This window comes from Arvicola amphibius, chromosome 5 (assembly GCF_903992535.2).
Source record: "Arvicola amphibius chromosome 5, mArvAmp1.2, whole genome shotgun sequence".
Lineage (NCBI taxonomy): Eukaryota > Metazoa > Chordata > Mammalia > Rodentia > Cricetidae > Arvicola > Arvicola amphibius.
In genome coordinates, this window is record NC_052051.1 from 28,144,135 (window position 1) to 28,160,494 (window position 16,360).

Consider the following 16,360-nt stretch of genomic DNA (forward strand, 5'->3'; position numbering starts at 1 on the left):
GGACAGCCAGAGCTACACAGAGAAACCCTGTCTCAAAAAACAAACAAAAAAAGAAAGAAAGAAAGAAAGCCACCGAAGCAAATTTCCTTTTAGAAAAATGTTGAAACTAGAAAATGAAGGTAATCTCATAAGAAAGTTAATTTTTTAAAAATTACAACCCAATTAAAAATTACAAAAAGTCTCAATAGGCATATCTCTAAAGAAGATATGCAAAACAGAGAGTAGCACATACATGAATACGTAACATAAACCTTAACGTAAGTTAAAAGCGTCAGTTCCCACTTCATACCCATGACATAGCTATCATTGAAAAGAGAGAAATTAAGGAATAGGAATCCCAACTCAGCTGGTGAGGGTGGTGAAAATGATTTGGAAATCTGCCCGGGCATATTCTCAAAGTGGTTAAACACAGCATTCCATAAGCCTAACAATTCTACCCCTAACAGATCTACCAAGATAAAGGGTATAAAGGAAGTGCAGTCTCATGCTTGTGTGTGCCTTCTTGCAGCTGTACCTAGTCACCCTCATGGGAAGAAAGGGAAACAAGCTAAGTAACCCTCACCTGGGGCTGGAGAGACAGCTCAGGAGTTGAGAGCATAGGTTGCTCTCCCACTTGAGACTTAAGAATTCGTTGTAGGATGACATACACATCGGCCTATTTCCAATGCCGTCACATCCCAGAGAGATAGAGAGGCCTGAGGACATCGAGCAGTACAGCTGTGGAGCTGTGTTGACACTCATTTGTTACTCTGGTTCTGAGCGGTAGAGTTCTCATAGAGCCTGAGTTCAACCCCGATACCACAAGGACACAAGAAGACCACAGTACCACATGGTACTGTACTAGTTCCATTTCTGTTGTGATAAAATATTATGGGCAATCCCTCATGGAGACTCCATTCCCAGGTGGTTCTACATCCTGTCAAGTTGACAAAACTAAACATCCAAACAATTACAGTAATAATATCTTAATAATAATAATAAGGTTATAGATCACAGTGCACCATAACTAATGAAAAAGTCAGAAATACTATGAAAATTATCAGAATATGACACAAAGACAGGAAGTGAGCACACTACACAAGTGGCACCCGTAGATTTGCTCAATGCACAATTGCTTCAAACCTTTGATTTGAAAGAAACATGCAGTATTTGTGAATGGCAATACAACAAAAGATGGGGGGAAGTATATGCTTTTACCAAGTGTACAGATGAACACTGCATAGGTGGGTCTGGGAAAAGGATGCTGTTACATCTCAAACCTAGAACAAACATATCAAAGCTGACACTGGTGCCAGATTCTCCCTGTCTCTCTCAGGTCCTCCTGGCTGGCATACCTGCCCCATCCTAAACTTCTCCAGCCTGGGACTGTAATGTTCCTCCCACAGTTCCCCTCCCCTATACAACCCAGTGAGCCAGCCACTTTTGCTTATCCCGCCACTCTTTTGGGCCTCCTACCTGCTGCACCTGGTTCCTCTGCTCTCTCCTCTTCTTTCCCCTCCCTCCTCTCCTCACCTGAATCAGGGTTAGGTCTATTTGGGAATTCCCAAATGTCCCTGCTTCTGGCTATGCACTCCCACATATCTATCATAAACTTTCTCTCCCAGCACCCTGGAGGCAAGAGGCAAGCGGATCTCTGTGAGTTCAAGGCCAGCCTGGTCTACAAGAGTGAGTTCCTGGAGAGGCTCCAAAACTTCAGAAAAACCCTGTCTCAAAAATAAATAAATAAATAAATAAATAAACAGAAAAAACAAAAACAAAAAACTTCCTTTTCACCATATCTAGGAACAATCAGTTTACTTTCCCTTTTCTTCTCCATTCATCTGATACCAAAACCTAGAACTAGCCATGTCCTTTTTCCTTTTCTTTCTTTTTTCATTCAGACATGAGCTACCCAGGCCCTTTCTATCCTTCCTCCCTCATCTGTACATTACACATCTGGAAACACTATGACCCTCTTTTGAGGGGCATGTTTGAAGACTCGTTGCATAGGCTTGATTAAAACACAGTCAACCAGGATGAGTTAAGGTTTCTATTGCTGTGATAAAGCTCCATGGCCATAATCAACTTAAGGATGCAAGACTTTACTTCCCTTTACAGTTTTACTCCATCATCCAAAGGAAGGCAGAACAGGAACTCAATGCAGGAACCTAGAGGCAGAAACCAATGCAAAGGCCATGGGTGGGAGCTATTTACTGGCTTGTTCCCCATGTCTTACTCAGCCTGTTTTTTTCTAATACCTTTCAGGACCATCCACCCAAGGGGATACGCTAATGCACATCAATGATCATTTTAGTCAATGCCCTATTGCTGTGAAGAGGTACCATGACCATGCCAAATCTTATAAAAGAAAGCATTTAATTGGACTTGTTTACAGATTCTGAGGTTTAGTCTGTTATCATTGTGGCAGGGAGCATGGCAGCACACAGGTAGACATGGTGCTAGAGAAATCTACAAGTTCTACACGCAGAAGAGAGAGTCTCTGGGCCTGGCTTGGGCCCTTGGAACAACAAAGTGACACACTTGCTCCAAAAAGGTCACATCTCTTAATCCTTTCCAATAGTACCATGCCCTATGAGCATGCAAACCACCACAATCATTAAGCAAGAAAATGCACCACAGGCTTGCCCACAGGCTAATCTGGTGGAAGCAATTTCTCAAGTGAAACTCCCTCTTTCAAAATGACCCTAGCCTATTTCAAGTTGACATGAAAATCAGCCAACTCTGTGGAGATGTAGAGAAATGTAACTGGGAAAGAGGAATCTGATTTAGTGCTAATATGCTTTAAAAAAAAAAAAAAAAAAGCAGAGTGAAGAAACCCAGCAAGGGAAAGTCTGCCTAGATTCTTGGCCCTTCTGTTCACCAGCCCTGTTCTCAGTGCAGGGGGCAGGACACTTTTCTAAAATGGGAGTCCTCTGATGTGTTTGATGAGGTAAGTCAGAGAACATTTCTTTAGGGTCTCACTAAGTTTCCTGTCTTTAAATTCATGACTCTCTTGCCTTAGCTTTCTGAGTACCACAATTATGGACATCCATCACCAGGCCTGGCAGAGTTTCTTTATACCCTGATATAAGACAAAGGTAACAGATGGATGGAGTTTAATAAAATGCTGATTGGCTAGTAGTCAAGTAGGACGTACAGGGAGGGTTGACAAAACTAAGGATGATGGGAAGGAGAAGGGTGGGGTCAAGAGATGCCAGTCAGCTGTCCAAGAAGCAAGACATGCTAGAGGCCAGGTAAAGCCACTAGCCATGGGCCAATACATAGGTTAATCAAAATTTAAGTTGCAAGAGCTAGTTAGTAACAAGCTTGAGCTATCTGCTGAGCTTTTGTAAATAACATTAAGTCTCTATATGGTAATTTGGAAGCAGCTGCTAGGATGGGGAGCAGGCATGGGGGGGAGGGAAGGACAGGAAATAATCCATTTACAGTACCTGCTGCTCTCGCTGGTGGAATATTCCATCCCACAGGGGCAAAGACGTAGGTGGCCAACCCAAAAGGCCTTCTCTACAAAAACACAGCAACTGGGACTGCATTGAGCTTTACAGAGACGCTTTATTCTTGGCAGGTACCCAGAGTAGTTCTCAAGGCAGGCTAAACTTTTCACCTGGCCTGAGAAAAACAAATTGAGAGTAACATGGGATTACTTTCAAAGTTTTTAGGTGTGAGTCAGCACATAGAGGAGAATTGTAAGAGCTAGGCAAGCACCAGTGGCCAGCATGCAGGCCAGATGTGTAGCAAACTGCCTTGTAAACGCATTTGCCTCCTTCCAAACACAAGATTCCCTCTTGACACATGGGTTAGCTAAATATCCAAGTGATCACAGGGGCCTTATTGTTGGCCCACAAGACTCTATGGCTGTGAAAAGAAAACAAAAGCCAGCATATTACATTCTGCTCCCTTGGGACAAACCATCACTAACCACCACATATCTTCCCAATTCCCTTTATAGTTCCTTTAACACCATTTTTAAATGTAATATTCTTTTACTAAGTCTATGAGAATTGGATATGTAAATATGATATTTTCTGACCATATTCATTCCTTACTCCTTCCTGATCCACCCCATCTTTCCTCCCGGTTTCTCATTCTTTTTGTAACACACTGGGTCCAGTTTGTGCTGCCCATAAACTCACGGGTATGGGGCTATTCCCTGGAGCATGGCTGACCTATCAGGGGCCACACCAGTCTCCCCAGTAGCCATCAATTGTCAATCCGTCCTCAGCTAGAGGTGGAGGCTTGGGAGCATCTCCCCACTCTGGAATGTTGACTGGCTTGAACTTGTGCAAGCAACTACAACTGCTGCAAGTTCTGCAAGTTCATGAGCGCTGCAGTCCTGCCACGTCCAGATGACACACTTCCATTCTGGCCCTCCCTGACTGCTGGTTCTTACGATATTTCTGACCCTTCTTCCGTGATGGTCCCTGATCCTAAGGAGAGAAACTATGATATCGATTACCCGTGTATGACATTCTTAAAAATGTTTCTAAATATTTGGACAGACAATTGCTTGGCCTATCAAATTAACACATCCAATAAGCTAATCCTTCATTCCTTAATTATAAGTGCTCCATCACTCCTTCCCCCATCCAATCTTCTTTGAGGTCCAAATATCTTTGGTACTACGTGCGTCTTTGTGAGGGGGTTGTGAGGTAGTGGTAGTGGTTGGCATTCCCTCCTGTGTTTTCAGATGAACCCAAAGTCTACATCTCTAGCTCAAATCCCATTAATATAACATTTTCATGAGAAATTTATATGTAATTGCTAACAGCATGTAAATTAGGTGAATGTACATGGAAAAACATTTATTCTTGTACTGTTCATTGTTTCAAAAAATCTTTTTTAGAGGGAAGGGTTTAGGTACAGTGGAGCATGCCTTTGATTCCAACGATAGAGGCAGGTAGATCTCTGTTGGTTCAAGGCCAGCTTGGTCTACATAGCAACTTCTAATCCAGCCAGAGATTCATAGAAGCAATATCTCAAAAAGGAAAAATATATTTCAGTAATATAAAATCTTAATGTTATATTGTGTTAAAGTCCATAAATATTCATTATTTGTGTCGGTCATTTCTAAATAAAGTAGAATTTTAAGAAATCAATTTTAATAGAATATCTTTTTATTTATTCTTTGACAATTTAATATATAACATATCATGAGTATATCCACCCCTAACTTCCCCCTGCCTATACCCAGGCACCCTGAGCTTGTCCCTCTACCTCCTTCATGTACTATACATTTTTTGTAACTCATTAAGTCTTATTAGTACTGCCTTCCAGAGTGTCAAAACATCCGTTATTATGCACGAGCTGAGAGAGTTTATATGCTCGATTTTGTGTGATATAAAGAGGCAAATATAATGGGCAACTGTGCATTAATGAATATGAAAAACTGGGCTGGGAGATAGCTCAGTCAGTAAAGTGTCTACCATGTAAGCCTGGATGAAGACATGAGTTTGGCTCCTGAGCACTGACGTAAAATTCAGCCTTGCTGGTTCATGGTTGTGACCTCTGTGCTGGGAGTGAGGGTTGGAATTAAGAGAATCCCTGGAGCTTATTGGCTAGTGAAGATAGCTGAATTGGTGAACTGCAGGTTCAGTAAAGACCCTGTGCCCAAAGAATAGGATGGAGAGCAGTGAAGGAAGACATTCAGTGTCAACCTCTAGCTTCACCTGCCATTCATACATGCGCATGTACACTGCATGCATGCATAAAAGCACCTGCATGACCTGTACATACACATCATACACACACACACAAACAGAGAGAGAGAGAGAGAGAGAGAGAGAGAGAGAGAGAGAGATCTATATGAAATGGTATTTGTCTGCAGAATGTTTTTCAAAATTGCCAAGGATTAAAATTCTCTCTAATATATGTGCAAGGCATATATTTTTATGCAGCAGGTTGTAGAATATAGATAGGGTTGAAAAAGAGCGTGGCTTTGCTTTCTTCTGATCCCCAAACTTAATTCTTCTCTCAATAGTAACCTTCATTTTACCAAAAATAATCACAGTAAGATCAATTTATGTGAAAAGATATAGTCTCCTGATTATTTATAAAAATAAATACAGCCAAAATAACCACACAGAGTCTTTGAAAATCTGCTCTGTTGGAAATTTTGACAGGTTAAAACAAACAAACAAACAAACAAACAAAACCTCCTCAAGGCCTCAAAGCCACAGAAAGGAAGCCAGACATTCCATGCACGCTATTAAATATGATATTCTGATCAAAGTCAATATTTTCAACTGTGTTCTGTTACATAAAGAACACATGGGCCTCTTTAACAGACTTTCATGAAGATCTGTCTTCACTGAACCTTTCTCTGCGGGGGGGGGGGGGGGGAAGTTGACTCCAGGAGGAGAAGAAGAGAAGCAAGATTCTCGCCCTGGGAGAATCTGGGTGTCTATCCTGGTACAGTACATCATGCTCCATCAGGCTGCCTTTGTAGCTGGAGAATTCCACTAGATGACCTAGCCCCTCCCCACCTCTAAAGGACCAGCTTTGTAATTCTCTTCCTCTGTGTCTGTGTCTTTGTTTCTGTCTCTGTCTATCTCCTGCTCTGTCTCTGTCTGTCTCTGTCTCTCTCCCTCTCAGTAGTTCATTAGGAACTTGCACAGGTAACCCAAAAGAGAGTTGAATCTGTCAAGCCCAAGATTCCCAGAGATCCTTAGTGAGGTAATTTCAACAATGTCCTTAACACAGCCATTGTTCAGATTAGCACTAATGGTGGCATCTTTGACACAGCAAAGCTCTCTGCTTCCATCCCAGGATTCTAGGCAGTAGAATTGATGCCTGGTAGCTGAAAAGGGGAGTTCCCGTGCCATTGCTGAGTGTTCTTATTCCTTTCCTTTCAGTTTTTTGTTTGTTTGTTTTTTGTTTTGTTCTTCAAGACAGGGTTTCTCTGTAGCTTTGGGGCCTGTCCCAGAACTAGCTCTTGTAGACCAGGCTGGCCTCGAACTCACAGAGATCCACCTGCTTCTGCCTCCCAAGGGCTGGGATTAAAGGCGTGTGCCACCACCGCCCGAGAAGTGTTCTTATTCATACAGATAAATTCACCAGGTATGGTTAGAGCTCAGTTGCCTAAAGTAATCAACAGATTATTTGGATCAAATAGATAGACTCCTTATCTGACTCTTTAATCTATTCAGATTTAGAGGCTTGGTTTATGAGTATCCTAGTTAAGGAGTGAGTGTACTTCAATTCTTGGTATTACCCTTCTGACAGCCCTACCTGGGTTCCCATTGTTGTGATGCACAGGCAGGGCACCATCTGCAGGCTGGCCTTTGGAGACCACAGAGCCGATGATCTCTCTGAGCTCTCTTGGCCTGTGATCCTTCATTCAGTGAACACATGCTTAGTACATACCAATGAGCCAGCAGGAGCAGGATCTTGAGGGTCATTTAGGGGCTACCCACACTTCACAGCCTATCTGAATCATTTGCTGTACACTCAGCCATCCAGAGGCACCTCCTGCCGCAGCTTTCATCTCTCGAGCTGTGGCTGCTTTTGAAGACCGGCAACACTCAAACCACACTATTGGAACAGAACATGGTCCTACCCTTCTCTGGTCACTGCAGGGTCCCAATCTAGTGAAGCTGACAGGAAGAGGGAGAGAGGCTTATGGGGAATGTATCAGACTCCAAACCCTGCTGGCTTCCATTAAAAGGATGCCTATTCTGACCTGGTGTGAGAAGCAATGACTTCAGGGAGGGGGTGTTTGGTTAAATGGAGATTCTAAAATTTTATTAAAAGTTAAATTTTCAGAGCTGAATTAGAAGTTAAGAACACTGTCTGGGGACTGGAGAGATGACTCAGAGGTTAAGAGCACTGACTGCTCTGAGTCCTGAGTTCAATTCCTAGCAACTATGTGGCAACTTACAATCATCTATAAGGAGAACTGGCGCCCTCTTCTGGCATGCAGGTAGAACACTGTATACATAGTAAATAATCTAAAAAAAAAAAAAAATACTCTCTGTTCTTCTACTGTCATGGGAAAACACTGCAGGTCCCCAAGTGGCAGCAACGGGCAGCAGGCCACAAGACAACAGCAGGCCACGAAAGTAGCCTGTGCAGGCAGGGAGCTACACAGCTGGTGACAGACAGAGACCTATTAGGCACGCCATGCAGAGAAAGTGGATATTTATTTAGTGGGTATTGGAGGAGTATTGGAAATGGAGAAGGGAGAAGAGCAGAGAGAGAGGCAGAGTACTGCAGCCCTCTGAAACCATGGAGTTCCATCCTCAGATAAAGAATATCGTGAAGCATAAGGGAGCCCAGAGATGGGAGACAGCCTGGGAGCCCTGTATACATGAGCCCTGTATGCAAATTTTGAACCCTCGGTGTTTGACTCAGAGGACCCAGGTCTTAAACTCAAAATTCACTGTAGTAAATGAAGCATTTCCCATGGCTATCTCAGGCCACTTAGCCCAGAAAATCTACAGCGCCACAAACTGCTCCCCACATCAGTCAGGGCGCATTCCCTTTGCTGTTGTTACACCTGCTCCTCTCCAGAGTGTCCTGGTTGAGGCATCCCCTAAGAGAATGGGCCTCTAGCACTCACCCATTCTCCTGTCCTGGCCCTCAACTCAAATCTCCCTATTTGGGCCTAGCAGCTACTCTTTGAGTCCGAATGAGCAAAGAAGCATTATTTTATTTTTGACAACGTACTAACTGCACAAGTTCGAAAATGCAGCCAAGCTTAAGATAAAAGGAAAACTCTCTGCCTGTGCCAAGCCTCTGATACAAACCACAAGAGGAAGGTTGCCTTCTTGCTGTTCTTTTGGAACCTTTCCTTACAACTTGTCTAGATCATTGGCCTGAAAATATGCCTACTCATTTGAGACCAAATCTGTCCAACTCTGGCCTTAAAAACAATGAGTGGCTAGTCTGGGCACATGCCTACACCAATATAAGATATTGGGGTGGGGGGGCCTTGAGCACCAGCCTCGGTAACTCCTCAGGGCTCAGAATTGGATGCCTATGGCAGGCAAGGATCTGAGGGTAAAAAAAAAAAAAAAAAAAAATGAACTCAAATATGTTACCTCTGCACGTTCTTTATTTTTCGTGCAAGGGGAGAGAGTGGAGTGAAAGGGTGTGGAGAAGAATAACAGGAAGAATACGGAGAAGAAAGAAGAAGGAGACTAGGGAAGAAGTAGAAGTAGCGAGGAGAAGAAGTGAAGAAGTAGTGAAGAGAAAAAGAAGAGTGAGAGCAGAGGCTGCTCTCCGCGAGGTTTCCAGTCTTTACAGACACAGTTGGAAAATTCCTTAGGCAAGGACAGTGATAACATGCGTATCAAAATCACAAAGGCGGGCAGGTAGAAGCTGACAAAGCAGTACGCCAGAACAGGTGACCGGACCCAGGAAAGAGCCAGCATTCAAGGGAAAGTACCTGACATTCCAAACCTTTAGATAAAGTTACCAAACATCCCTGAATCCTGGATCCACCCATTCTCCTCATCCAGTCTCTTTTGTGATAACCAGCTTCGGGGACGCCCATATTTGTTAGCAAAGGTGGGGCATGCTGCCTTCCTGCTCAGTGCCTGTCTTCTATAGAAATTTCTATGTGGTCTGTTAGCAGGTAATTTTGTGGGATTGACTCTATGTAAATTTGACTGTTAGAACAAAGAGTGAATGCCACCCCTCCAAGGCCTCCTGGTGTGGTGGGAATGGAGCAAGGTGGCTCCATTGCCTGTGTAGAAATCATACTGCTGAGGTGTTTGGGGAACGAATCCCATTTCGAAGGGAAGAATCATGGCTTCACAAGGGTTTTACAGATATGACAGTGACTTTTCCAAAAGACAAGTGTTCCTGCAGCTCTGCAAAATGGGTTATTCCATGAGTACGTGTACTTATACACTTCCTGTGGGTCTGCCTATTGGTCTGTCAGCTGTGCATTCACTGTATAGTCTTGCGGGCTCCAACAATATGACATTTCTATTTTAATAAGTCTCCTAGTTGTCTCTTCACTGGAACCCCTGCCCAGGGCATTGGAGAAATAAGTTCCAAGCTAAACCTTTGGCGAGAATTCACCCGGACTGTGGTGGCACTTGAGAAAGACGTTAGCTTGGTTAAGAATAGCTGATAAGTCTGGAAAGTTAAAGAAGGCAGAAAATAAGAAAATCAGTGTTTGGTCCTTCAAAAGGAAGTGTGAGCCCCGTCATGGTTTACCGTCTGACAGTTCCAAAACAAGTCCGCTGTTGGACACTTGAGGTTTTTCTCTAAATAACACTCACCAAGGAAGTGGAAATTTGGCTGAGTTGACGGAAACCGCTTCAGGAGATCCAAAAAGGGCTCTGAATGGAATCATTTCCAGGAGAAAGCAGCCATTGTCCAGGCCTGGAGAGCCATTAAGAAAGGGGGAAAGACCACAATGACCACATTGGCCAAGTCTAAAGAGAATGTTTTGGAACTAGGAGCAGTAAACACTGCCCAAAACTGTCAGAAAGAAAATTTTGAGAACATTGTGTACTGTGGACATGGTGCGGTTCGAGGCAGGAAGATTCCAAAAAGCAGCTCTGCAGAGAAAGCTCTCAGGACAGCGCGCCATTGTAAGAGCCAGTGGAGTGACTGGGAAAAGCTTCGAGGGTCTCGGCTGTGGCTTGTGCCTTATTTCAAATGAAACTAAAGTTGTCACCAATAAAGAAAGAGCCCAGGACTGTTCTGACACTGGAGAGGGGATGTGCGGGTGGGCATGTTTTATCAGCCAACAGGTACAAGGTGCTGTGAAAGGCCACACAGTGTTTAAATGTGGCATCTGACCATGTCATAGGAGAGGAACAGAGGCCAAAGGAAAGACTGAGACCTTTGCAATATGCAAACTTTTCGATAAATCACCCCCACACCCCCAACTATACCCCTCTCTCCTTTCTCTGCAGCTTTACCACAGGCTTCCCCAGCCATGATATTCTGCCTCACCAATGAAAGCAGTGGGGTCAAGCAGCCACTGACTGAAAATTCTGAAGCTGTAAGCAAACAAGTCTTCCCTCTTTCTAAGGTGTGCATCTCGAGTGGTTTGCCATGACAGACAGACAGCCAACATAGAGCTTTTCAAAGGGAACTGTACAGTTTCATTATCCAGAATTAGTTTTATTGAACTCTGATCTCAACCTGAATTAGACCAAGTCTGAACTTGACACACGACAATGTATAACTCTAGTTCTTAACCTGCATCCACAGCAGCCCCCGACTCCAGCATCCTCCTGCATGTCTATTTTGCATCTTAGATACTTTGGAGCCATGATAACTTATTTGTAACCTACCTGATGATGAAGGATTAATGCTTGATACAGGGACAATTTCCCTGTAATCGGCAATGGGGACAAACGTGACAGAGACTGTTTGTGAAGTGCCTGTCCTGATGGGCATTCTGTTTGTTAGTGCCTGTCCTGATGGGCATTCTGTTAGTGCCTGTCCTGATGGGCATTCTGTTAGTGCCTGTCCTGATGGGCATTCTGTTTGTTAGTGCCTGTCCTGATGGGCATTCTGTTAGTGCCTGTCCTGATGGGCATTCTGTTAGCGCCTGTCCTGATGGGCATTCTGTTAGTGCCTTGCTCTCCACATCACTTCCATTTTTCACAACTCCCCAAGGGAGAAAATTTTAATTTTATGGCCATAGAAACCGGAGTTAACATAAAGTAAAAGATTCAGGAGCTAGGAGAGAGGCTTAAACTCCAGTGCATTTAATACCAAAGAACTCGTTTATTGCCTTCTTTGCCTCCTGCTACGACCTCTAGAAACTGCATTATACTGACCAGAAAAATCACCTAAACACTCGAGTCTCTACAGATGGGTCCACTGATAAAACAGTTTTCTTCACTGTCAACCCAAATCTCTCACAGGTTCCCAGATTCACACTCCTGCTCACCCCAATATCTCATCTCACTCTCCGGAGTGAATGACTTGCTTTCAGCTTTGGATTTGGAACTGTTATGGATTTTGGAGATTTATAAACAGTAAGATGTCTTAGATACGGAAACGATAAGCAAGGTCACAGTGAAGAGATCGCCCAAGCGGGTGACTCCATGATTTGAGGGGAAGGGTTTTATTATTGTAGGTAAGAAAGAGAGAACATCTAGAGGCATCTTGAAGGATCCGGAGTAAAGAGAAAAAAATAAAAAGTAGACTGGACATGACCAGGGCTACCTGAGAAAGAAGCGAGAATAGTAGCAGAGATGGTAAGAGAGAGAATGGCCGGGCCCCCCATGGCTGGGGAGAACCTTGTCATAATAACAGAGCAGGAAGTGAGCTGTAATCTGGAATGGCCTGGAAGCTAGCACAGTGCAGGAGGAGTGGAGGAGGTGAGCATAGTCAAGAGGCTAGTGTGGACTTTGGGATGAATAACAACTACATGCTTATAGGGACCAGGGGAGTCTGGAGGCTAGCATTGGCTTTGGTATACATGCCAATAGGTAGCCAAATGCTTTATCTACCAGAGGAAGGGAAGATAGGGAAGTAGCTCTTCCTGGCAAACAGAGACCTTCCATAGGTTCCCAAGGAATGTTGAAGGTATCCTCCAGCAATCCTTCCATGTTTCTTATTTTTCTTTTTCTTTCTTTCTTTTTTTTTTTTTTTTTTTGTTTTTCAAGACAGGGTTTCCCTGTAGTTTCTAGAGCCTGTCCTGGAACTAGCTCTTGTAGACCAGGCTGGCCTCGAACTCGGAGATCCGCCTGCCTCTGCCTCCCTAGGGCTGGGATTAAAGGCGTGCGCCACCACCGCCCGGCCTCCTTCCATGTTTCCTGTCAGTGTCCAGCCCAAGCTAGATGAACACCTAGGCTGTCATCTTGGGCATAATCAGTGGGCCCATCCTTTTGGGGGGCTTTGTGGTTTCCTTCATACCTAACAGAAACCAAGTCTAAAAATAAAACTCGTTTACACTCATATAGACCTAATATTCATTCCCCAAGGGTAACTTGATATCAAATATATGTGCCACTGCGTTTTGGTCATGGCCATCATCTAAGTCAGAGCTGAAATGTCCCACTGTGGCATCATAAGGACACTAAAAGCTTTAGTGTTGCAGATGTTAGACATTCAGACAACTTATGCTGCCTATCTGGAACGTTGGTTGATTCTCTCAAGTCTCCATGAAGCTGATGGCGTGGAGTGCTTACCCACAGTTCCTAGCAGAGAAGTTAGGCCTAATGGAAATTCTTCTTTTGGGTGTCTATGTAGAGTCCTCATCACAGGGGTCCCCAGAAAAGCTAAACAAGAGATGGCTTTACCCTCAAAGTAAGACACAGTTCCCTGGTTAGACAAGGCCTCTGGAATTTGGATTTTCCATTATCCTGAAACTAATATTTATCTAGCACTGTAACATTTTGGAGCTGTTTGTTTAAAACAGAGGTTTGGGGCTGTTGTTAGTTAGCAGGCAAGTGCTGAGCAAAGAAAGGCACATTCAGCATGAAGAGAGAACTGGGTCTGGCTGTGCTTCATGAGCCACAGTAAACACTGGCCTGGGTACAGAAAGGCCACCAGACTTTTGATTTCTGAAAGGAAGGAAAAGATATTTTATCCTTTTGTAAAGTACTAGAGATTGGATTTAGATCCTTGAGCTGATGCCACAGCAGCAACTGACCACTGAGCTACACCCTCAGCCCCTCAGTTCTTTGAGACAGAGTTTTCCTATGAAGCTCAGGTTGGCTTTGAACTCCCAACCCTTCTGCCTCATCCTCCTGGCTTCAAGAACTGCAAGTATATGCCACCACTTAGCAAATGACATTCTAATAGACATCTATAAGCAGCAACACACACTTTTAAGACAGGAACGTGTTTATCTCAGGAAACAACTTGTCCTCTCTCCTCCTTCTAACCACCCTCAAGTACACTTTGTCTTCACAGAACCAAAGTTAAACAGAAACCTTGGTTTCTGTGTAAACAAACACCCAAAGAGACAGACTTGTCAGTTTTGAACACTCGGACAGAATAGAGCAGTGTCCCCCACATCCATCACTCTTCCACTCAGAAGGGAGCTGAGATGAGGCTAGCCCACTGGCAAGTTAGGAGTGTGAGGAAAGCGTGGCAGGAGGCCAGAAATGGGTCCTCCAGAACTTCCGATTTGTATATATGGCAAGGGGTTTCAGGCTGAGGGTTCACATACTTTTGATTATGTAGTGTAACCCCCTTGCCATTGTTACATGCAGCCATTACCCCCCTTTTAGCTTAAATTTGCTGGAAGTCTAGATCGGATTCATCCTTTCAATGGTCAAGACTGAAGTAAAAAAAAGTCACAGATGGAAGAACTGAAGCAAGGATGTGGGTGCAGAAAACTCCAGAACTTTGGAATATGGGCCAGAGAGAAGAAGGGTCAGCTGGTAAAAAGGGCTTGCTGTACAAGCTGGTGACCTGAGTCCAATCACTGGAACCCAAATAACCAACTCCTTAAAGTTGTTCTCTATTCCCCACATAGATAACACACAATCACACAAACACACACACACACACACACCACACTACACACACACAAATACATACCCCCCCACACACACACCACAAATAAAGAATCCTAGAATCCTACAGTCTCTTCTGTCTGTGTCAGGGACCCTTTGTTCCAGACATATCGTCTTTCTTCTTTTACATGCATGGATGCTGCATGCCATCTTGTGTTTCAGCCTATTTGATAGGGCTTTTGAGAGTTCTCTAAGGGAATGCAAAACAGAAAGTACAAGGTTCTGAAGAAGTGGTCTAGAAGCCAAGCAGGGGATTCTGGGACCTAGCAGGACCCATAGAACCAGGAGCAGGTGTGGGAAAGCTGGAGTGGGTTGGTAAGAGGATGGGGCAACACAGGCCAGGCTAGTAAGACGGGGCCAGGGATATGCTCTGAGCCAGGCACTCCACCATCCCAATGGAACCGATGAGAAGAGTATATTCCCTCCCAGGACAGCCCTTCTGGGATGGAGAGCTAGCGTTCTTTTTTTTAATTAATTTTTTTATTTATTTTATGTACTGACCACAGTTTCCCTTCCCTCCTCTCCTCCTGTTCTTTCTGCCTACCTTATCCCGGCCTCCCATCTACCTCCTCCCAACTCACTCCTCTGTCTCCATTCAGAAAGGGGCAGCCCTCCCATGGGTGTCACCAGAGCATAGCACATCAAGTTGAGGCAGGATCAAGCTCCTCCTTCTGAATCAAGGCTGGGCAAGGCAACCCAGCAGGGAGAATAGATTCCCAAAAAGCCATGATAGCTAGCATTCCCTTAAGAGATTCTGTTCCCCTTAGAAGTTGCACATAGCTACAGATGATGGCTAAAAAAAATAATGCCCTAAAAATAGCACCCGACTGCAGGCCACTAAGGTACACATAGCACATCCCAAAGATGGCTTCCTGGTGTCACCACTTCATGAAGAAGGTCTGGCAATTTGTTCTTAGTTATTCCTGATCCTTTTTGTTACTGATGTTTCTAAAAACAGAGCTTTGGTTCTAGAAGTCCCGAAAAACTACTGAAACTTTGCTATGAGACCCATACAGGATGCTCAGTGCCAAAAAAAAGCAGAGATGCTGCCCACCCCAGAAGGAAAGTCAACACCTTCCAGGATATAGCTTAGCGAGCCAGAACTCTTACAATGTGAGTCCCAAGAGCTTTTGGAACAAGGTGACATTCATTCTTTACTTATGTCTTGAGAAAACCAAGCCCAGTCAAAGAAGGGAGGCCATTCCAGACCTTTACAGACACAGAAGGAATGTGGACACATGCTAGTTAGAGTCAGAAGTACCAAGCACAGGGTCCAAGCATTACATGTAGATACAGATGCAGGATAAGAGCAGGAAGGTGGATATACACTGCTTAGGGTCAGAAGTGCCTAGCACAGTCTCCAAAAATTGCTTGTAGACATGCACGCGGGCTAAAGGCACACTTCACCTTGGGAACAAGGCCTCAGCTTTATTCAAAGGAGTGGCTCAGATGTGTCTTCCCAATTAGCTGCTTGGATTGGAGACTATGACCATCTCTCCAGAAATCCCACCCAGAAATTGTACTTCCTGGGCTGTAATAATCCAGGCCACAAGAGGGCACCAGTGCCCACAGAACAGGCACATCCCTCACCACCTAAGGGATCTCTTCCCCCTCTAGTCCCTGTACTCTGGGTGCAAATGCCCACCCCTCTGTTGAACCCTATGAGGAGATGGCTCTGACGTGCTAGCTAGGATGCCGCAGAGTGCAGTGGAGCGGCACACCCGTGAGACTAAGAAACCGGATTTAGGAAGTGCTCCTGAGATTGGATCCTGCAACTCTGAACCCCTCAAGGCCGGCAACATCTCCCAGAGCCCTGCAGAAGAATGCCTGCTCTGGCTGGGGCGCAGAGGAACATTCCTTGGGAATGTCAAGAGCGGAGACAACTGACATCAATTCAAGAGGCTCCAATTCTCCCTTAT